At 33.0% G+C, this 25124-nt stretch overlaps 1 protein-coding gene across 1 annotated transcript in view; it reads left to right on the forward strand.

The window, feature by feature from the left end:
• The window catches only part of LOC118742515 (BTB/POZ domain-containing protein kctd15-like), a gene marked incomplete at its 5' end in the record, with an annotated part of 92248 nt that overhangs the window by 15662 nt on the left and 51462 nt on the right, over positions 1–25124 (forward strand).

Consider the following 25124-nt stretch of genomic DNA (forward strand, 5'->3'; position numbering starts at 1 on the left):
ATCGATATATTTATAGATATTTTTATTGATAATTGATGTGCAGAACATTTTTCAAATTTCAAATTAGTTTAACATAAAGCGAAAAAATCAGTTCAAATGTGACACCAATACTAATGCCGTACATGTTCATGGTTAGGGCGGAAATGCCTCCTAAATGTATGCTTTAATACTGGTACTGAATTTATGATACGTGCTAAGCAGCAGTTTAAGAATGAGATTTATGTATGCACATGAATAGATTATTTAAGACTGGTACAAGGAAGGATGTAAAGTTTAGTATGTAGAAGAAGAAATGTATAAGGCAAAGATTAAAATAAAAGTAGAAGAAACCGAAACATAAAGATAAAGAGGAAGGTAAATTTAAATACTTAATATATGTAATCGCAAAGATGTGGGTGAATATATACATGAAGAAAAGAATGAAAATAAAGATCTGGTTAAAAGTTACGGAAATAATAAATAGAAAAATTAGAAGATAAAAAAGATAGAGAAAAGAAAGAGATAAAATTGAAGGATCACATGTTACGTTATGTTATGTCATGTTATATGTTATGTTATGTTATGTTATGCTATGTCATGTCATGTTATGTTTTGCTATGCCATGTTATGTTATGTTGTCATGTTATGTTATGTTATGTTTTGCATATGTATATATTTATATTGGTTATGAGACAAAGTAGATATGTTACGTAAGTTTCACTTCTCAAGTGTGGCTCAGGCGCACTTACTTTACTTAAATAAAATTTTGTATCAAAATTGCCACTTTTAAAGATGAACATTTTTGGGTACTCAGTTTTATAGCGCACACAATTTTAATCTGATGAAGTGCAAATTCGAACGGGCTAAAAATCGCGTTGATTTATACCAATTTTGTTTTGTTGAAATTTTAAACTTTGGTTTAAATGGTTTCGGCTGAATCTTGGGCACTATTTTTTATAGAAAAATACAACAAAAAACTTTGCCTTGAAAACCAGTGCGAATAGTAAATATATCAAGACGTGGTCACTTGTTTGAGTCACTATATGTATGTACATATGTGTGTACCTTTCAGGTCTGTATATAAATTTTATTACAAATTTTTTATTTAAGTCACATTGTTTTCACTGTTGTGTTGCTTTGTTTAAACTTTTGCCTTAACTGAAGATACACACCTAAACACATTTATATTGCCAGTAAAAGAAAGAACAGAAGAAATAAAAAAAAAAAAATGACTTGCCCCACAGCTGTGCTAATGTACGTTTGCCACTCGTAAAGTATTCGAGTGTTCGACGTCGTAGTTGTCGCCGTCGCAACATCGCTGCAGGTAAAATTCTATAAATCTATTGATGTATGTATGTATGTGTGTGTTTGTGTGTGGTATGCTCACCTAACAGATATTTTTTTTTTTTGCAATGTATACTTGCGTGTGAATGCATATATTTACTAAACAAGTTTGCTTTTAAAATGTTTTTGATGCCTTCGGCAATATTTCTGGTAATTACGATTTGATTAACTTTAACTACATACATAAAACACATGTGCGCGGTGTTGTAGTGGTTCGGTCAGTCGCTTATGGGTGTGGGGGTGGGAAGAGGGGATTCAAGTAGAGATATTGGAGCAACTGTTTGAGCGTTTATGTATGCAGCACGTCAAAGGGTGTAAATATCAAGCGATGGACGGATGGTCGGAAAGTAAAACGTGCGACAGCAGGGCGGACGATTGAACGCTTTGTGCAACACTGCTGCAATCGTGTATTGGGTAGGCGTGTTGTGAAAAAATTTTATAAATCACTGTAGCCTTTTATGTGCATGCTTATATGTACATACATATATACTTGTATGTACACCATATACATACATATAAGCGCAATAGTTTGTGTGTACTGTGCTTAAAAGCAAAATTGCCAGCGGCTTTCTCATGGATTTTACTTTATTTGTTATTTTTTTTTTTTTTTATTTGCCATTTATTTCATTACTTTTATGGCAATTTTTATTGTAGATGATTTTCCATTTTCGCACTCTCTCGTTTTATTGTTGTATCTTTGGGCGATTTTTATAGCAAATAAATTGCTTTTAAGGTAAAAAGTAGATTTTTTTTTTTTATTTAGCGTTTGCTTTGAAAGCCGTATCAAGTTGATTTTGCTCATTTGAAAAAGTATGTACATATATACATATACTACGTATGTATGTATGTAATAGGTGAATTAGGCAGGAAAATTAGAGATATTTTTAATACTAATAGAAAGTTTAATTCAAGGTGTGTACTGCAATTATATATTAGAGCTTCCAGAGTGTTTGCAAATTTCCGGAGAAACTGTTTATTTCAGTTTATTGGATTGATACGAGTACGAATTCGATCAGTAATGCCGCGATTTGATACCCGAACGACATATAAGAACCAAAACGATTACAGAAAATTTGTTTCTTTGCCCTCTACGCACAAATACTAAGAAGAGGGCAATGAAAAGGCAACATTTTTTGTAGAAACGAAAATGCCATAATTTTGCTTATCCATTAGGCCTGCTCAAGTTTCTGGCGAAATTATTTTTTGACTAAACGCCAGAAACTACAGCTGTTTGTACTTGCAACAACATCGACAATTGAAGCGGATCCATATTCCCAGACATGTATACAATTAGGGTGTTCCAAAAAAAGAGTAAAGTCGGAATTTTTATGCACTCGCCCCCTAGAATTATTCTATACCGAAAGAAATATACCCCTATTTTTTGTTTGTTTTGAAATCAAAAAATACTTAGAGGTCGCTCAAAGCGCTCAAAGTTTTCCATGTATTTTATATGGGAAAAAACAACTTTCCGTAGAAGTTGTATGGCATTCTTAAAAATCAACATTTTTCGATTGGAAAACTCTTGTTCTGTTCAGGAGACGTCCAATAACAATATCCATTTGTTTATTTAACCATTTTTTAATAATAACGAATTTTTATTTCCGGTCCTTTGCACTTTTCGGAGTTTTTGGTGGTTTTTAGCGGACCTATTAATTATAGTTACTATGAACAAATTATTAAATAAACAATTGGGTATTATTATAAGGAATCTGCTATAGAGAAGAAGAGTTTTCGATCGAAAAATATTGATTTTCAATAATTCTATACCGTTCCTCCAAAAAGTTGTTTTTCCCCATATAAAATACTAGGACAACTTTGAGCGCTTTGTGCGACCTTTAAGTATTTTTTGATTTCAAAACAAAAAAAAAATAGGGGCATATTTCTTTCGTTATAGAACAATCCTAGAGGGTGAGAGCATAAAAATGCCGAATTTGCATTTTCTTATACATTTTTGGACCACCCTAGTGTACATACAAATGTACATAAATACATATACAAAAGGTGTTTTTGAGCTAACAACTATCGGATATGGTTTTGGCAGTAACCGATGAGCTGAAAAACTAAAAAAAAAATTAGGAAAGATCTCGCATGCTGGAGCTTAACAAACAAACGGAATTCAGTGCAAATAATAACAATAGCAATAGTGCCTGACATGCAAAAAAATGAGTGCAAGCACAAAGAAGGAGTAGATCGATCATCATTGCAACAAGCATTTGGAAAATGAAACCTACTAGCTGCATTTGCTTGCTCATACGAAGCTAAGAAATGTGAAAAATTGCAATTGGCGATTGTCAAAAGAATATCGACAACTTTGACATGCCTAGACTACGCTTATCATTTCTGTGCGAATTTTTACTGTGTGTAATGTGAAACTCTCCGATTTGATTAATTGTGAAGAAGTTCCAGCTCAATTTTTTTTTTTTTTTTAAAGTCGCCAATAGGCTGTTGCTCATCTTAGAGTAAATTATTGACGGGATGCGATTTCTTTCAGTTGGTTGTCCTTCTATGCTTACAATAATTGTGACCGGCTCTTGATTTAAAACTAAAAGCTAATGCGGACACCTAGCGATTGGGATAGGTATATGAAGCATATTTTGCCGCAAAGAGGCCTTGGAAAAATATGAAACCTCGACCAAAAGAAATTAGTGAGTAGTATATATTTTATTCAAGTGAATTTCAGGTAGGTCTACAAATTCCGAGATTCGTTTAAGGACTACAAAATATTGAAAAAAATGGCCTAACCCCTTACCCAAAAAACTTTTTCGAGCTACATATAGAATTCTAAAATATTTCAAGATTTTTTCAAGTGAATTTCGAAGGCTCCCAAAAAGATTTGTAAGCAAAAGTATATTGACCAGGAACATGTCCATTAAGATTACTTATTTCCTTCCTACTTATATTACTGCATGCCCGACTCACCTTTCGCTATTCGCTATGAATAACTAATGCCTATTCAAAAATTTGTGTAAAACCTAATTTGGCTCTGTCAAAATGGAACATTTTCAAAACTCATTAGACCATCACTTTCCTCCCCACTCTAACTAACTAACTAGATACAGTTGATGTGTATCCCTTGTGTTATGTTTAGTATGTTGTAAAATCTAGACACCACCCACATAAACTTCATTATCACGCTGCACCACCTTGCCACACAAATTTGTTTTCCACTATGTGCCATTCAAGTCTATTCTAGTCCATTATCACCAGCGGCTCTATCTTTTCTATGCCAGTTAAGTGTTGTTCGCAGTGCCTGCAGCCAATCTTTTGGTTGAAAATTTTGAAAAGTTGTCTTGTCCGTACACACACACAGCAGTTGTCAGTTTTACCATTTGCCTGTATGTGTGTACGCAAAAACTGTCTACGCATGTATGTGTTACCAAGCCTCTGACTAAGTGGACAATTCGTATGGAGGTACATAGATAAATTCTCAGTGTCCACTGTGCATACATACATTATACATATATTTACGTAGCTACGTACATATGTATATGAAAGGCTCTTTAAAACGTTTGTTTACAAAACGAGCAGAGAAAACCGACTGGGCGTATGAGCTATTACCATTATTTAGTGTGTGTTTAAGGGTGTGTGTTTATCTATTTATGTATGTATGTAGTGTGTGGCATTTGTTGGCTGTTGAAGTACAATTGTCTCTTGATGGTTGACCAATGCTACGAATACTAAAGTTAACGTTTAATTTTGGGTTTTGTTTTCTGGTTGTTTGTCATTCCTTCTGTTTTTTTTTTGTGAACCGTTTTCCTGAATCTCTTGCTTGTGTGCGGTTAATTTTGTTTGGTGTTTTTTTTTTTATCCTGTCGTTCGATAGGCAACACCTACATAAATATGTATTGTATTGTGCATGTTGAAGCTGCTGCGTTAAAGTTTGTTTTAGTTGAGACGTGAGTGTGGGTGTATGCTGATATCACTCTTAGTTTGCCTTTAGTTGTTTCAGTTTTATAGCCATGCTGCTTTTCACGATTTGTGTAAAGAAAGTATTGATAATTATTTTGAAATTTTGTTATTAAGTTTCTCTGTCTCAATGGCAGCCTACTAGGACTCATATTTAGTAAGTTCAGTCAGAACATTATTAAAATACTTTTTTATTTTGGAATGAATTTACATCATCCCTTGCCCGAAATAAATCATCTCAGCACTCAGTCGGGAAAATCAACCAACACCAACTCTAAAATATTTATATTTTTATATCTTCACAAAAGAAAATTTCATCCCTTTCAAATTTTCAGACTATCTCTGATACAAAATACTTCTCAAACTCTGAGGCGTACACTTCCAGCGTCTCATTGGTTTCCTAGCAGCGATTTGATATATACCATAGTCCCCCTCCACTATGCCCCATTAGCAAAATTTCACCCATTAGCAAAAATTTCAGTGCTTCCATTGAAAAGAACATCTGCGACATGTGAGTATTTTGCGCTTCGGCGATGAAATTGTTGTCAGTAACAGGTTTTATGATTATACCTGTAGGTCTGTTCAACCTGTTTGAAAAATCATATTCAGCTTTAATTACGCGAATTAGGTATTTGAAATATGTATAGCGGTATCCAACGAATTTTTTTTTAGTTTGAAAATATTTTGAAGAAAGTTGCTACCTGTTTGAAAATTCGAAATTATATAAATTATACACAAGTTATATGAAATACTAAAATATGGGTGACCAACGAAAGGGTGTTGTGAAAGCTTTAGCTTGAATATGTAGAATATTTTTGGGGTGTTGGAATAGGGTTGCCACCTGTTTAAAAGGTTAAATGCATTACTAAAAGATAAGTACCAACCGAAGTGGGTTTGAGAAAGATTTATCTCTAAATTGCATTTAGGAGGGTTGCCACCTGTTTGAAAAACAAAACAAACGACAAAAAAATACTATTTCACAAAAAAAGAATGGAGTAGAAATACTTAGAGAGTGATGTCATTTTTCTTATAGGTCTTATCCAATAAAACAATAACCGAATTATGAAATTTGCAAAATGTCCCGAAAAAATTTGAATTGGGGTTTAAACCCCCGATTTTTAATTTTTTACCAGCTTTATAAAATAGCAACTCTGTAAAATTTCAACCGATTTTCAAAGATAAACATTTACCTTTTCTTTATAAAACAGTGCGCAAAAACATCGCTCATTTTGAAAAAAGACAAGGATCCCTTAAGAGTTCTAAATTGATATATGTGTGTATATATCATACGACAGGTCCAAGATTCTTCTTTCTAAAACAGGCAAGAATCAACTAAGTCACTGGCTGATAACACTGTGACTGAAAATTAACTTTTTTATACCCATAAAGAAATTAAGCATTATTAACAAATAGATACAATTCTTAAAAATTCAAAATGAAGGACATAATATGTCGAATACCATTTGGACCTTTACTGAATGCGCCATTTTGAATATTTGAAACCTGATTTCAGTTTTGTAATCAGCCATACAAAAAAACTTTGGATTTAAAATTTCACACAAATCTTATGATTAAAAAAATCCATCCATTTTAAAGAACTGGCTTCAGATTTGAAGTCATCCACCCCAAAAATCTTAGATACGGGTACTTTGGTTTGTCTTTACTTTCCGCAAATTCTTAATTTTTAACGGGTGCAAAATCGTGTCGGACCGTGTAATCAGCTAAGTTAGAGGCTTTTAGTGCCCAATATACCCAAAACCGGTTTTAGGCGTCCTAGAATGGAGAAATCTTCGAGATGACTTTTCTCAAATTCATTTCATTTCATTTTGAGAAAGTATTTCTTTTGTTTATAAATATTTTTAAAGCTTGTGGTGTTTTATAATAATAACCTCTATTTTGATATATTAAGGTAGCATTCCCTTTGAATGATTTATGGACAGCAGAATAGCAGTTCCAGCAATGTGTGTGATCACTAAGCATTTTTAAAAGAACTCCGGAAATTCTATGATAAAAACTGAGTTGTAAAGTTTCGCAACCAGCCGTGACCAAACTAAAAAGTAACATTTAAAAATATGCACGTTTGGATATTTTTTTTTAAATTTTGGGTTCAAAAAATAACAGCTTAAACTAAAAACTTTAATGCTGTTCCTCTTGAATCTTTCATTTAATGGAATATGGCAGTTTTGCGGCACTATATGCACACACACACACACTCACACACACACACACATGTATGCACAAATTTCGCCAACGGGTCTAATTTGTGTTGAAAAACAAAAATACTCGCAACATTGCTTTAGGCATATTGAATTCCACTCCCTTGCTAGGGGTCACAAAATATTCTTACTAAATATACATATATGTAGTTGAAAATACGTATTTTATGTATGTCTATATGTCGCACATGTTTATACATTTATGCAGGTTTAAACGCGTATGCCAACTATATCTAAATACTGTATGTATGTACGAGTACTCGTAGTTCGCGTGCGCTGTTATTTAGCTGCGGGTGGAATGTATGTATGCACATGTGTGTCTGTAGCATGTTAGTATGTTGCAAGTAACTGCAGGCGATTAAAATTTCATTATAGAAAACTTGGGAAAATTCGACGGCGACATACAAGGGTGTGTAGAAAAGGTGCAAGCAAACTCCCTAAAATGTACACTGTACACATTTATATTTGAGGCCATGAGCGCCAGAGAAGCCTATCTACAAAAATATTTTTTCAAGTAATATGGGAAAGAAGTATCTATAACTACATAGGATATACGGTGTTTTACTGAACGGTTTATAGCACCTACGTGATGCTACCTTGGAAACTAAAAGGGCGTGCCCTGGGCTATTACCGTTTCAGTTCCAATAACGCATTTTAAGCTGTACCCCAAGTTCTTTGAAATGTCAGTTAGGCTACTCTGTCCCTCAAGGCCACATTTATGTAAGGGTTCGCATGCTACATTCCTATCATCAGCTTTAAAGTACGAACCCTATTAAGAACCGCTAGCACCTGCAAAATATCAAAATTACAGGCTAGGATATTTATAATGTGCATATTTCTGCTTTACTCAAGTGTGGCTCCTCAAATACCTGATGAATATTTGCAAATAGATGCTAGCAATTTTCTCGATTGCTTAACTCTGAGCACAAACCAAAGCACCCGCACATAAACCCGGAAAAAATTACCATGCATGGCGGATTTGAGAATCTCCAGAATTCTGTGTAACGAGCGTTAAATGATGATAGCTATATCTGCCTACGAAAATTTCTATGTCCCTGGAACACAGCCTTCCACATCTATTGATCTTTTTATATAACACAGCGATTCAGGGCATGCCATGCGTGGTGATTCATACAATTCATCCTCATGATGAGGAAAAACCCGCCGACCAACCGAAGTCAGAGACAGTTTTCCTCAAGAAACCACTTAGCATAGAAATCAGTGGGCGTGTAATCGAGAAAGATCTATCATCCACACACTTCAGAGAACATCAAAGAAAAACCAAAAAAAAACTGTAGCTGACAATGAGGTGGCGGTAGTGGTGGCGGTGGGTTTTATCCTTAACGTAGAGCGTTTTTCGGTAACATGGAACATTTTCCAATATAAAACTGCATTCGGCGCTAAGAGGTTAATGCTATCACCTGACCCCACCCACTTTAAAGGACATGTAAAAGAGCCAGATGCTAAGCTACGAAAGAACCTCCGCAAGGAGGAGCATCTCCCTTTAATTATGGTTTATCGTTGTACACAAGGTAGTTATTATGCCTTCTTAGTGAAAAGGGCCTCGACGTGCAAGGCTACGAGAATGTCACTGTCATCGCATACAGAAGACAATATTGTGTTTTGTCAATTTGCGCAAAGCTCATAAAAACTACTAAAAAATACATACATACATACAGAATTCACTGAACATATGGTGCGACATAAATGGGTAAAACGCAAACCCTAACATATTTCCTTTTTCCCGGAAAAACTACCATTAGCCTGAACCATTTATTCAAGTAGAAAGGATACGCTTTTCTAATGAAGCCAACTACCTGTAAAGCTCTCATGGTATCCACACCTAGATAAAGCTATTCAAAAGGCCAGGGCCGCTATTTGGATCAGCCTGAACTTAATGTGAAGGAACTGACTAAATTCTTTCGCCTTTAGCAATAAGTTTTTTAAGAAGTAAATTAAATTAAATAAAAAAAGTAAAATAAAAATCAAAAACAAATGAAAATTCTTATAAAAATCAAATCAAATTTAAAAAGATATATATACTTTTTAAACAATACAAATTTTAAATTAAAAAAAAAACCTTAAAAAATAAAAAAATTATACTTCAAAATTAAATTATGTTAAGCGTATATTTTTAAAACATAATTTAATAATTAAAAGAAAATTTAATTTAAAAAGTACAAAAAAAAAATAAATAACATCATAACCATTAAACGAAATCAAATAAATATATTATATTTTTTAAAACAATAAAATATAAAAAATTAAGAGTAAATGATGTTTACGAAGAAAAACGATTTAATTTAAAAAAGAAGAAAAAATAAAGTAAGCTTTTAAAAATTAAAAGAAATTTAAAAACGTTTTTTTAACAATATCCACAATGTAAAAATTAAAAACAAATTAATTAAAAGGTAAAAAAAAATTAAAAGAAGAAAAAATAAAATAGAAATTAATTGATACATATAAGCAAAATTTTTATTTTTGGTTGTTGTTGCTTCCGACACGGTTTGCCTCCATTTTGAAACAAAATCTAAAAATTAAAAGAAAATTTAATTAAAAAAGTACAAAAAAATATGAATAACATCCTAAAGATTAAACGAAAACAAATAAATAATTTTATTTTTTAAAACAATAAAATATAAAAATTTAAATTAAATGATATTAACAAAGAAAAAGGATTTAATTTAAAAACGAAGGAACAATAAAATAAGTTTCGAAAAATTAAACGGACTTTAAAATAGTTTTTTTTTTTTAAACAATATACACAATGCAAAAATTAAAAACAAATTAACTAAAAAAATAATTAAAAGAAGAAAAAATAAAATAAGTTCCTAAAAATTAAATGAAATAAAAAAAAAATTCTTTTTGGTTGTTGTTGCTTCCGATAGGGTTTGTCTCCTTTTTAAAACAACCACACTTAAAATTAAAAGAAAATTAAAAAAAAAAATCCCGCTGCCCGAGGACTCGAATCTGGATCTTTCGAATGGCGTTGCTGTGCGTTGCTAGCTTACTTTTCCTCAAGTGGTGAAAAGGGCCTCAAATAATAGGTTTATCGTATAATTTCAAATCGCTAGTAAAATTAAACGAATTTTAGAGAAATTTCTGACAGTAAACGGAACTCATCAATAAAACGAAAATATCTATTTAGATAATTATGCTCCAGAATTAAATACATTCGTTGACATGGACCTTTTGTGACGTCACATCGACAACTGGCTTTGCTGTCATATTTAAAAATCGCATTCTTACCGTTGAGTTTTGCCGGCACTACTTCCTTTCGTCACATGTCAGAGAAGATATTTCTTCCTAAAATACAGATACGCTTCTAAATACATACACGCTCATGGGCATACACACACATACTCTCATAAGTTGTATGTATGTATGTTGGTGCACACATTGCGGGTGGCTACCTCTCTCGAATGGAACTTTTTTTTTTCTTTGTTATCCTCTTTTTTCACTTTCTTAATGCTGCTTCCCAACAACTACGGCTGCGTACGCTTCATTCGTCTTCCGAAGCGCCAACGGCATTATCCTTCAACCAATCCCACCACCAATTTACCTGTCTGTCGTCAATCTTCATTTGCTTGCGTTCCGACAAAAGTTTGGTTGAGAAGTGACTGCCAGCGGTACAACGAAATTGCCAACAAATGTTTGTATACATATACCATGCACATGCATACTCACATAACTGCATACACCCACATGTGGTGGTATCTTTTCACACATACGCTTGCGTAGCATTCCTTAATTCCACTTTTTTTTGTGGTATGACTTTTTCAACAGAATCATCTTTTTTTTGTAGTTTGTGTTTTGTTTTGGTATTTCCTTCATCTCCTGCATTTCAAATCATGCCGTACACTATAGCACAAACAAAAAATCCAATCGCAATTCAATTTCCGTGAACGTTTTACAACACTAAACGAAATTATGTCGGTAAGTTTTGCGAATACCTCGAATTGCTTGCATGCTCTCATATTTCTGTGAATGGTTTGGGTGCAACGTTTTCAATACGTGCACTTAAAAAAATTCCACTAACTTTATGCAGGCTATTTTAGAGTTGAAGATTTTATTTTTTAAAAAATTACCCGAAATAAGTTCTTAAAATTATTTACTAAAGTCAACTTCCGGCTGGGAATGAAAGAAAATAGGTACATAGAACGTTTCATGGTGCATAACCTGCTTCTCCAAAAAAACAGAACCTTCGAAGTTTGGTTAGGATCGGTTTTAGTGGCTGTCCTCCTTACGAAGTCCTCTGTCCTCCTTACGAAGTTGTTGAACTGAAAACTAGTAGGCCGCCGCTTTAAATCGTACTAATTAATGAACTGGTATTTGGAACGACTGGTTTGGCTTTTTACTGCAGGTTTTCTACAGCTCCAGTGTACTACTAACCAGTTAAAAATTGAAGAAAAGTTAAATTAAATAGCTGTATTCCTTAAAACGTACCTTAAATTTAGGTACGTAAAAAGTGTGGGATCACTGATGCAGCACCACTCGAAATTGTGATTAAATGAAAACTTGAAAAAGATATACTAAAAAAGTCAAAATAACCACTAATGCTCATATACACGTAGTTGCGTATGTAACGTATACGTCCCGTAGTACCATAAGAAGTCATCTAACAATTTTCCTTGCACGCCTTAACTTAAAAGCCCATTTTATTTAAAAGCTCAGCCAAACACTAACATATGTGTAAGCGCCAATCTATTATTATTATTAATTAAATATTGGAGTGGGAGATTTTTACACAGTACCTATTCCTTATGCACTTGTATATTTCTTTCTTCATGTATATAACTATTTTATGTTGAATTTCGAGTGCAATAATAAAAACAGTAAAAATGGAATTTTCGTTTCACAAATCATAGTCATCTTTTACTCAATGTAATTTTTTTTTACTTGGTGATACAGTAGTTTAATTTTAACATTTTGAAATAACTTAAGTTATTAAAATTACAAAAAAAAAAAGGAAAATTTCAAAAATTACAAAATAGCTGCGAATATCTCCGCACGTTGCCATTTTTTTTTTTTAATTTCGTGTGCACTCTTGAAACAAAGTTATTACAAAAAAAATTGCGCCTGGGCAACAATGGAGAAGTGAAACTTACGTAAAATATCTAGTTTGTCTCATAACCAATATACAAATGTACATATGTATATACATCTGCTCTTGCTTAGGGTTATATTTTTTGTCCTTTTCTATCTACATTTACCCTGTTTGTTCTAATTACATTTATGTTATTCAGATTTCCTTTATCTTCATTTTTATCTTTACACTCTGTCGATAACAAAATCGATAGTAATATCAGTAAAAATATCGATAGCAAAACCGATAAAAACATCGATAATAAATTCGGTAAGAACATCGATAGCAAAATCGATAATAATATCGACAGCAAACTCGATAACAAAATCGATAGTGAAATCGAGAGCAAAATCGACAAAAATATTGATAACAAAATCGATAAAAATATCGGTAAAAATACCGGTAACAAATTCGATAAATATTGATAACAGGATCGATAAAAATATCGTTAACAAAATCGATAAAAATATTGATAGCAAATCGATAAAAATATCAAAAATAAATCAATAAATATCGATAACAAAATCGATAAAAATATCGATAAAAACATTTGTTAAAATATCGGTAACAAAATCAATAAAGATATCGATAACAAAATCGATAAAAAATATCAATTTTTATGTCGATAGGCTTCGAGAAAACCGAAAATCTCTAAAACTTGTTTTCCTCCTAACCATTTCCGTGTGCAATTTCCGTTGCACTATTTCCGTGTGTGCCAATTTCCGTTGAATTTGCCAATTTACTCCCAACCAACCAACCGCCGCTAAAGAAGTATCTCTTCAAAAACTATTGTGATTTTTTTGAGTGACAATGAAAAAAAGAATAACTTCGGTACTTTTCCGACTAAATAAACGTTTTAAGGGTAAAATTGTTCAAATATTACTTGATATATTTTTTATTGTATTTGTTTCTGCTGCTCCATTGATTGAATTAAATGCAAGAAGAATGCTTTAGCTTTTTTTTTGCCGAGAAACAACTCGTGGAATTTGCTCACATAGAGCAGTGTCGGCCACACCAACCCAAACGGCTGCATATCTGGATCTGCCAAGCATGTGAGAAGCGGCCGGCAGCGCTGCTGCAATGGACAACAAGGCTTTCAGTAAGCTAGTGGTAGTCTATATGATGTCTTATTATAAGGTCTTACGTAAGCTCTATTTGATATGGACGATAAGGCTTCTAATAAGGTAATAATATTCTGTAGAATGCCTTATTATAAGGACTAGTGTAAGCCCAATTTCGAATGGGCTATAATGTTTTATCATAAGGCATTATTTTGCATTTTTTTGATACGCGACTTTGTACGACGATAGCATAGCTGGCGTGAAAACACGAAGGCAAATAGTATTACGTATACGAGTATGTATGTAGAAGTATAAAAGTTGCTCATACGCCACCGCCTCTCAAGGCCTTATAAAATAAAATCTAAGCAATTGCCTCTTCTTAAAAACAAAAGTCATACGAAAATTTAGACTTTATTGCGCTTTTAATTAAGCATTTTCTATAACTTTGGTTATAATTCATTTATGTATATTTGAAAGTTTTTTTTGCTGTTCCTGTAAAACTTCAAATTGTAACTTAAAGCATTTTATGATGTTCGTTAATATATCAAGAAAACAAAATCATTGCAGCTAGTGAAACTAACTTAAGTTGACATACTACGAATGCTCCCCACCAATGTGGGATTGTGAGTGCACTTTCCAATGACGCAAAGATTATCCAAAACATCACAAGTTTCGCCTTCAGCAGTGTGAAAGGAAAAAAGGATAAGTATAAGTATACTGAGGCAGTTTTAGGTAATTTTGAAATTTTGAAAAGTTGCCAAAGTTCGTTTATGATGTTGTGGGTCGACCATGTACTTACATAAATATGTATGTACATATGTACTCGAATCCTTTTACAATTTATGTACACATACATATGCACCATAAATCGATATACATATATTTGGGAAAGAAAGTACAGCTTTGGTGGAATACGTCTGGGATGGTTAACTTCGTTTATTCTCTACAGTCAATTTGCTACTCGAAAAATGTTGATAAGATAGTAAATCTAAAACTGCACATAAGTTGGGGATTTACAGATTTATTGGATTTTGTTTTAGGTGAAGTAACATAGTGAAAAAAGAGCATTTTACAAAAGTAAATATCTACATATCGTCGTTTAAAGTGCAAAACCGCGTATCAACAAAATGCAAAACCACGTATCAGCAAAATGCAGAACCAAGTATGTGAAGTTTTAGAAATCATTTTCTAGAGTGTAAAAGCAACCATATTTCAAAATGGTTCTCTTTTTTATAAAGAAATCGCACTTCTGGCTAGTATATTTCAGGACGAATGGATAAGGATTGAGCCAAGAGCTTGTTTGCGCAAATCCAATTTTTGGCTGCCAATGACAGTTACGCGGTTTTGCAGAATGACAATACGCGGTTTTGTACTTTAAACGACGATATGTAGCTCGCAAAGTTTTCAGATCGGTTTTCGTACAATAAGTTTTCCTCTACTGTATCTCCTGGATTACGCTCTTGATTTAAATTGTATATTCGTGTTGTTAATGCAAGTACTATTACTATCCGATATAAAGAAAACCAATCTCCAAGTATACTCATACATACATACATAAACATTCTAGGGCGGGCCAATTTTGTCGAGTTTGCCCAATTGCCCAATTTTCACTGTGGCGCCCTCTGGCGGAAGTTTTAAGAAAAACATAAGTTCAGAAATGGATTCCTTATACCAAAAAATCACTTATCGCATGTTGTTATACACAACCCAGTGAGAAAATGTAATGTATGGTAATCGAAAAAATAATCAGTAAAACAACCCTTTTCACATTTTTTTTCCAGGGCGATGTCATAAGAAAAGTGTGGCATTCAACCTTGCATTACCTAATATCGAGAAATGAATGTGTTTCGATATGAAATTTTTGGAACTTTTTGAATACATTAGAATACTGATTACATAGTTAATAATATTACTAATACTATGTCCCCACGGTCAATTACTTAGTTCGCTTCTGAATTTTTTTGGTGAATTACCCCGTTTACACGACTCATTCCTAATTCGATTTGACAATTCATTATGTCTATTCTCTCTTGCTCTAACAGTTGAGTTCCATAAATTTCCGATTAAATTTAGAAACGGCAGCGATTTGTTCGTAATTCGCAATTGGTAATTGGATCTAAATTACCTGCAAAAGAGGTAATTCGCTCTCAAAATTTTTTTTGGCGAACTACATAATCCGAAGGGTAATTGGGGCGCCAATTACGAATGAGAGGGCCTATCACAAACTTAGTATGAACAAATCTGCACTAACGAGTCCTTATATCTTATCGGCGTCAGAACATGTCACTTTGCTAATGCACCAATGCATCGTTGAATGTCGAATACCAATAAATGCTCCCTTCAAAAGCTGCCGCGATGAAGATGTGAAGCAATCAATTGACCACTTTCTGCATCGCCTGTCCGTGCGTATAGCCGAACCATGTCAAGCTTTTGGGATCAGGCGTATTCAGAAGTCTAACAGGTAGAGCGGAAGTGAAATTTTTGGATCACCTCAATTTTATTTGGACAACTATGACTCCAGGTGAAAGTCTGGAACAACTAATACACGCCTTCCTGACCTAACCTAACCGACAAAAGACGCTACACATACGAACAGAGACACCCTCTAGTTTTACACATTACAAATCTACGATATGAGCTACAATCTTTCCTGATAACATCAAATATATATGTGATACCGAAGCTGTTAAATAGCCTTCACTCAATCTTTTCAACAAGACAACTTCTTTTAATTTTGAGCTTAAATATAGCGCACACAAGCCGATCAGAGTGATCTACACACATACATGTACATACCTGAAGTGCTGATAATTAAGCACATTTGTCTAAGTAAATTTGAGTGCATTTAAGTGAAAAGGCAAAGAAAGTCTTGAAAAGCAACAACAACTGTGTACAAAAGTTGCTGTCGAAGTAATTTGCGGTAGCAGCCAATTAACGTTCTGCACAGTCAGAAAATTCGGGTTTCAAGCACAATTGTTATGGCAAACCATACCAAAACCTCAAGGGATAACGGCAATATGCAGTGAATGCAAAATGCAACCAAGTGTAAATGCAATTGCCGCAAACAAGATCACAATATGGTACCATGCATTGACTGGTAGCTGCTATTGTTGCTCTTGTTGCTCTTGTTGAGTCTTTTGTTGCACATGACGCCATCATTTTTGGGGAGAAGAGGATTTTAATTTGTTTGTAATTGAATTTCAATACGCTTCACTAGTCAAAAGATGCACTACTACCTATGCCTATACATTCACTACATTCCGCATGTTATAGGCTATGCCGTGTTAATTAAGTCGTACAAAGAGGCTTACATACATATGTATATATATGCCACTTATCAAATGCCAAATGCAGTTGAATAGGAAAAGCTTTTTCTTGTGCTTATGTTGTGGAAGTTTGGGGTTTAAATAGCACGCCCAATGCAACAAACACTCGCACATATAAATTCATAAGCGAATGTACATACACGCATGTATGTATGTATGTATATACCTTACGTTTCCAATGCAATTAGGCACCCATTAAGGTAACTGCATTTCACACTTTATATTTTTTTGTTTTTAAAACTTTTGGAAAATACATATGTAGGGCGTAATAATAGCTGCTCCCCCTACTTGTTTCTTTGGAACCATCACACCTTGCTTGCTTCAATATTTATAAGCAAATGAAATCAATTAGTTATTTGTGGTGCAGTCAGTTGCCAATTGCACTTGCACGACCTCGCTTGTTACCTTTCATAACATTTTGATGCTTTCAAACCAAATTTTCGTCGTTTTCCACGTGAATACACTGCGCGCCACTCAACTGTGAATTTGTGAAATTTTATTAATTAAGCCCCAATGGTTGCATGTTTTTACCATTCAGTTGAACGTCTTGTTGTGTGCTTTTTGTTATTACTGTGCCTATATGTATGAGGCATCTATATGTGTAAGCCTATGTCCATACATATATGTTTGTATGTACATATATGAGCACTAGGATGGTCCAAAAATACATGCGGAGAAAAAAGTGTAAAATGTTAAGCTCTCATCTCTAGAATTTTTCTAAATGGAAAATGGAACACCCTTTTTTTTAATATGTATATGGGTAAGACTAGTCGAAAAGTACACTGTGTTAATTTTGTTGCAAAATTCCAAATAGATTTTTTTTAATCGACAATTGACAATTTTTGCAGTGTTTCGAAAATTTTTATGTTTCTTTGTAGTTAAGTGTCCGAATGAAAACACTTTTTTGGGTGCAGATTTAAAAAACATTAAACTATACAATGAAATTATTATTATTATAGCAAAATCCTAGGGGTGAGAGCTGAACATTTAAAATTTTTTTGGACCATCCTAATATACACATATAGATAGACATTGGCATGTTTATTTGTAAGCTTTTATTTAATTAATTTCTTTTAGCTGTGCACTTTTATGCTGAAACCTGCAATGAAATTGGCAATTTATAATACACAATTAATTAATAAATTCATGAATAATTTCAGCTCAAATGATTTGATGAGTTTTTTATGTATACAATTTTGGTATGCGCTTCTGTGTGAAATTCAAGTTTATTTCATCTTTGGTTATAAAAACATTTGCAGTTTGCGCTATACGCAATAAGCATAAATAAATTTAATTAATTTATGCAAGCGCAATCGGCAAAGAAATTTTCACTTTTGCAAAATATTAAATTTGGCATGAAGTGAAGTGTAAATTTTTGCACATAAAAATTTTTAATTCATAAATAAGTTTTATGAAGTTACATATTTTCGATGGTTATTTTCAAGTGAATATATAGAAGGTGGTTTTTTGTTTGCTTTTGTATGTACATATATTTATAATTAAAAACTTCAAATTCTCGATTCGTGCGGCAAGAAAAAATGCGCTGCAGTACAATGAATATAATGTATTGGAGAAAACCCGATTTTGGAGTTGTGCCATCTTTATTGACATTTTTCCTTCCGTATAGTTTATATTTATCTGAGGTCCTCAGTTCATAAGAAGTCTTTAAAATAAAGTTTTGACATTCTAAACCAGTATTTATCTCAGATAACAAGTTAACTATTAAATTCCAAAAAGACAAAAATGGTCTTTCCAATTTTGACAATCGCTATCGATTTTTTTCTCAAGTTGTAAATAAACATAAGTTGTAAATAAACATTGATGTTTCAAGTTATACGTTAAATAATGTACGTAGTTGTATAATTGTTCATTAATTAACATAAAAATGCTACCACTCACACAAGCTTACATGAAAATAGCTATTTACTCAAGGCTTTAAGGTGAGAAAAAATCTATAGCGACTGTCAAAATTGGAAAGACCAATTTTTTCTTTTTGGAATTTAAAAACAAGAGTTAAGAGTAATTTTACAGTTGAAAGAGGCTACCGTTAATACTCATTTAAACATCCTTTCCTTCATCTACATATTCACTTAAATCTTAATTATTGTATTAATCTTACAGGGAAATTATGACTAAGATAGCAAAAAGTCTTTCGTAAGACAAATGAAAGACAGATTTGAAGATAGATCGAAAGACTTTTGAGAGAAACCACTTGTATATGACTTAGCTGGCGTCGCTCCAGCAGTCGACATAGCCGATTGAGAAAAGCAAAAGATTATGTCACTCGAGAGATCCAAGTTCGAGTCCTCGGGGAGCGAAGTTTTTTTTTTAATACTTTCTTTTATTCAATTTTTAGATTTCATGTTCAACAAGTTTATTGAGCTTGAAGCTGTTTTTTATGCAAAATGTTGTGAAAAACCACAGTAGATTTCATTGTTTTAAAAATAAAAATATATATATATTTTTTTAATTTCATTTTGTGTTTTTAGTTATTTTTCTATATTTCTTGTTTGAACTTAGTTTTGAATTTTTCCTAATTTAAGTACTTTACTTTTAATTATTAGATATTGTTCTTTTAAAAATGGGAATATTTTGTCAATTCAAATTAGGCGGCCGCTGTGGTGTAGTGGTTAGCAGTGCGCACTTCCATTCCGAAGGGCTTAGGTTCAAGCACGATTACCAGCCAACATCAAAAAAATACAATCGCCATTCGGAGTCGGCGCAAAAATTGTACGTCCCTCCGCTTTGTGTTATAAAATCAACCCTGCAAACCATTTTTTCAGGGTATTCTGAATTGTAGAGAAATCTTGAGGAATTCGTAAAGATTTAATCCGATTTTTTGCCGAATTTTCTAAAATGAAATTAACTGTGCACACTTCGATTCTTTTACAAAATTTCGGAAGAAAATCGGAAAAGCATTAAAACTAGTGCTGCTATTTGAAGAATTTCTGGCAGAATTTTCTTTATTTTTGGTACAGAAATTTCTTTAAGAGTTCGCCACTTCATATAAATTTCTTTAATGATTCGTAAAAAATTCGGTACAAAATTGAGAAACTCCTAAAGATTTCGTTCGGATTTCGGAAACTTTGGTTTGCAGAGAAGGCGCACGCCACATATTTATTTAACTTTTAGAAACTTATTTTATGTTTATTTTTTTCTGTTTTAGTTTAATTAGTTCTTAATTTCATTTTCATTACTTTTTTAAAATTTAATGTCTTTGTTTTTTAGAATTTGTTTTAAAAACAAAAATATTTTTTTTATTTTATTTAATTTTAAAGTATTAATTTCTTCCTTTTCGATTAAATATTTTTCTTTCTCTAATTTATAGCCCAATTTTGTATCGGTGATAGTAAATTTTTACTGACAAATTTAAACTTTTTCGTGACAAGAATTTGTCACTGATACAGAATAGAGCCGTTAATTTATAGATTTTATTCTTAAAAAAAAACTATCTTATTTATGTTTTGACATTTTTTAAATTTTTTTTACTTTATTTTCGTTTTATTTTTTATTTGATTTTCTTTCATTTAATAGTTTGTATTGCTTTAAAAAGAGGAGTTTGTATATTTTTTTATTTAATTTAATTTTTTTTTAATCTTATTGTTTAAGGCGAACACCCTAACCTAAGACCTCCTCGTTAGCAGATCTTTCTAATAGTCTGTCGAAAAACAGTATAGAGCTTTGCCGGAATCGTCCTGTTAAACTAAATCTTTTTCTTACATATATGAGGCTGTTTCCATTTCCAACCATCCACCATTTCCGCCGCAGTCAATCCGTTCTCGAAATATCGTCGAAAAAGACGTTCCATACAAAATATACGATAAAACTAATAATTTTCTTCATATTTTTTTTTTCGTAAAATTAATAGAAATTCTTCCAACCGTTCTTGCGTTATCAATGGTGTAACTAACCCGACTTTGCTTTTTATATGTATAAAGATTTGAAATATCTGTACTTTTGTGTACAATATTTTTTATAAATAGTTTATACATTACCCGAGGCTTCGAAGGCTGAGTGCTTGACTAAATAGTCGTCCAGCCATCACTAGGGACCGTAACAGTTACAACTTTTATTAAAAAAATCGCTCTTTAACAATTATTTTTTTACTTTTATTTAATTACTCCTTAAATATCCGTTATTTCTGACTTTTATTATATAATCCAAAATAACAATTATTTTGGATTTTTATCAAATAATCAGCAAATAACAGGTATTTTTGATTTTAAAACTATATGTCTTAGGTAAAAATTATCGAAGACTATTATTTATAAAAGTAATAAATAAATATCAGTCACTGACCTTTATTTTTTAAATCATACTTATAAAAGTCAAATGTATAAGTCGTAGTAAACTTTTGTTTGCCAACACCTTCTTAGCGAAAAATGTTAATGACTTTTATACGAATGATTTAAAAATAAAAGTCGGTGACTAATTTATATTGACGACTTTTAAAAGTAAAAGTAACTGACTGATTTGTATTAATAACTTTTAAAAGTAGAAGTATTATATAACTGTTATTTAAGACATACAATATAAAAATTAAAAATAATTGTTATTTTGGATTTGTAATACAAAAATCAAAATAATTGTAATTTTTTTTAATATTGCATAAAAATAAAAAAAATAAAATATTTTCAAATTTGAGTCTCGGTGAAAAAAGAAATCGATTGGTATGTATCACTTAGTTGTAGAACATTTCCATCATAGTGAACTTTTCCATGACAGTTTTCATCAATAACTGTTATGTTCGGTCCCTGCTACGCGCCCATCTGCATCATAATCATACAAATAGGCTTCACTTAATGTCGCGCAATGGACTATAGTGGGTATTTATGTCTGTAAGCAAATAAGCATGTAGGCCGCCATCGTGGTTGAGTTGAGTTGTTGGTAAATTTTACGCGCTCAATTTGCAACGCTACGACGTGGCAACTTGCCATTTCGCGTTCTATGTAAATTGACTTTTTGATTGTTGCAATCAGCCGAACAACTGTAAGTGATTGTTGTTGCTACCTTTTCACCAAAGCTTATGCTGTTGCAGCCGACGCAGTGCAGTCGCGATAAGCAAAATATGCTACAAAACGTGTGCACTAACTTAGTAACATGTATGTATGTACGTATGTATGTATGTACACTTTTGCAAATGCACACATTTGCATAGGTATGTGCACATGGCAAACATTGCAATGTCGTGCTGCAGTTGGCATTGATGTTGGTTTTGTTGTTGTCGCTGGCAGTCAAGTGCCGTTGCTGCCATTTTAGTGATTTTGACACCTTTCGCGCAAAGGCGTGTGTGTGTGTGTGTGGCAAGCAAGCGTGCCCAGTGGTCAAAAACTCACACACAATACAGCAAAGCGGTGCGTGTGAAAATGCAACAACATCGCCTGCTGGTGTATAGCAACATTGGCCGGCAAGGTGCAAAAATGCGTTAATTATCTTTTAATTGCTTAATGAGACTTTAACGGTGTCGCTGTCGTTGACGGTGAAGTTTGCGGTAATGACGACGATGGCTTGCGCCACCAAAATCCTGTTGCATTAATTACGCATATGACAACGTGTGGATGTTGTGGATGTTGTGGCGACAAGCTGCTTTGCACTGACGTTTTGTTGTTACTATTATTGCAATATTGTTTGTGCGCAAACGCATCGTTGGCAAATTGTGATGATGGAGAGACGGCGGCGTTTATTTTGTTTTGCCAGCGAATGTACATACGTACGTAGTTGCAGCTGTTGAAAACGGCACCAATGCTGGTAGCGAGTATGACGTCTGGTGTTGTGTTCGATTGAGCGTTGTCATTTGGCCAACACCTTCGCATTGTTTTGTTTTTGTTTGCGCAACTTTGCCGTTCGTGGCGCTATGTTTATTGTTGTCACACAGGAGAGGAGAGAATTAAATTATGATTATCTACTTCGCTCTGTTGCTACATATTGATTCCATTGTCCGCGAATTATAACAACAGCATGTGGTTGAAGCGATGAAATTATGCGTGACACTTAGCCGGCAGCGTTCATAACCCCAAACAGCCTGGCGGAAATGTCAGATTTTACATCGAACCATTGCGGCGTTTCTTGAGGGGTTTTCAAGAGAAAATATTAATATATTTTAATAAACGGAAAAATACATACATACATAAATTAAAAAAAGAACCAAATCGCTGAGCGAACTCCGTCGGACGAAGCGATGCCATCAGGTAATATGATTTGGGGGTGTAATATTTAGAGATCGCGTTTAATTTTTTTATTGCACAAAATTTTCAAATGTGAAAGTCTGCTATTAACATGTTATCATTCTGCCAGGACAGAAAAAAAATTTATATATTCGCGAAATTATGGGTAAATTATAATAAAATTGCATACTTAGTTTTTCCGTCTGACGTAAGGATTTTTTTAAAGGGCTGTAAAATTTAAAAAATATTATTATTTCAAAAAATTATTTAACAAATTAAGCGCAATGTAGGATAACAATAAAAGTGTCATATAAAAGAAAAAAATATGTAGAATTATAACAGAATAAATTTTTGGTGCATAAGGACGAATGGGTACAGAAAATTTCCTTTACAAATTTTGTCTTTAAATATCCTTGAAAATTTGTAATATTTATTAATTCTATTTTTTTTTTTTGTTGTTTGAGGACTAATATACTCACGACTTCATCATCGAATTTCGTCCTGCAATTTTTATTAACTTAAAAAGATAAAATTTATAAAAGGCGCATTTTCAATACCTATTCATCCTTGTAAACCAAACAATTTTATTTTGGAGGTTCTCTCATTTGATACCCATATTGTTATTCCAAATTGCACTGATTTTTTTCAATAACTTTTTGAATTAATCGTATTTTTAAAATTTCAAAGTCCTTTGAAAAAAATTCTGGCGTCAGAGTGAAAAACTAAAACCGTAGTTTTACTATATTTGGCCCATAGTTTGGTGAGTATATCGATTCTTTGATTTGTGTGTTTTGATTTTTGTTTGTTTTTCTCGCACGGTTATATATAGTTTTCAGTAAACCAAATTCATAAAATTCAACCCGCGGCAAGACAATTATATTAGGCATACTAACGCCATAAAATACAAGATTTGCTTAGTACTTTACAACAAAAGCAAAAAAAATAAAAAATCCAACTCACGAAGGAGCTCACATCACTATTTTTTGCCAGTGACTGTTTCCAGAGGGGAGCAAAGTTCTCGAAATTGAAGCTAATCAAGACGTACTTAAGATCTATTATGGCCCAAGAAACATTAAACGCTTTAGATATCGAAAACGAGATTGCCACTCAGACCGACTTGTCCAAAACCATCAAAAAATTTGTTTTGTAACTGATATTTGAAGTTTTTGATTATAACAAAAATTAAAAATTCTTAAATTTCGACTATTTTTGCAACACATTGATTATCCTATAAAAAAAGAAACCGAGGTGATAAACATCATTATCTAAAGCCGGCCCTGACTGAAACAAAATTCGCATCCGCTGAATTATAAATAAAAAAAAAATAATACAAATTAACTGAAGAATGCTATGGCGTTGCTACAGAGAAATACGCCCGAAGCCACGAGATAGTTGAGCAATACCGGGAACAGAGACGCCAATTATGAAATTGGAAAATAAGGCAGCAATGAAGTGATTACAAAACCGGGGCTGGTCCTTGCGAAACCGGCCATGGAGCAGTTGCAAAGCCGCCTATCTACCGTATGTATATAAATGAATTACCTTACAAATAGTCCTATTAGGCTTAAGTATTGCATTTTTAAATACTACGTTAAGCTTATCATTTTATATTGTTATGGTCTAGGTTCAAAAGAGCCGTAAGAAATAAATAAATAAATAAAAATTCAATTCTTAAAGGAGATCGAGAAAAAATATTTTCTATAAGGTCGCCATTTTACGAATTTCTTTCTGCAATAACAATTTTGCGATTTTTAAGCATGAAGCTCTGTGTCTGGAGTTCCGGTTTACCAAATCAAATTCTTGCTAATATGGCGATTTTTCAGTATTCGCAACTAGTCGATGAGCGGTTTTGCAAAACCATCAGTGATTTGATAAAAAAAAAGAACCTACATTGGGTATAAGGACGATTCTGGCGTCGATCTACTAGACCAAGGTGAGGTCAGAAGAGCAATGGTGCAACATAAAGACAACAAAGCCATCGAAGCCGAAGACGATGAGATGTTTAAAGCTAGCGGCAAAGAGCTGGAAAGAGGCATGTACAT

Source organism: Rhagoletis pomonella, unplaced genomic scaffold, assembly GCF_013731165.1.
Source record: "Rhagoletis pomonella isolate Grant_MI unplaced genomic scaffold, Rhpom_1.0 Rhpom_scaffold_00007, whole genome shotgun sequence".
Taxonomy (NCBI): domain Eukaryota; kingdom Metazoa; phylum Arthropoda; class Insecta; order Diptera; family Tephritidae; genus Rhagoletis; species Rhagoletis pomonella.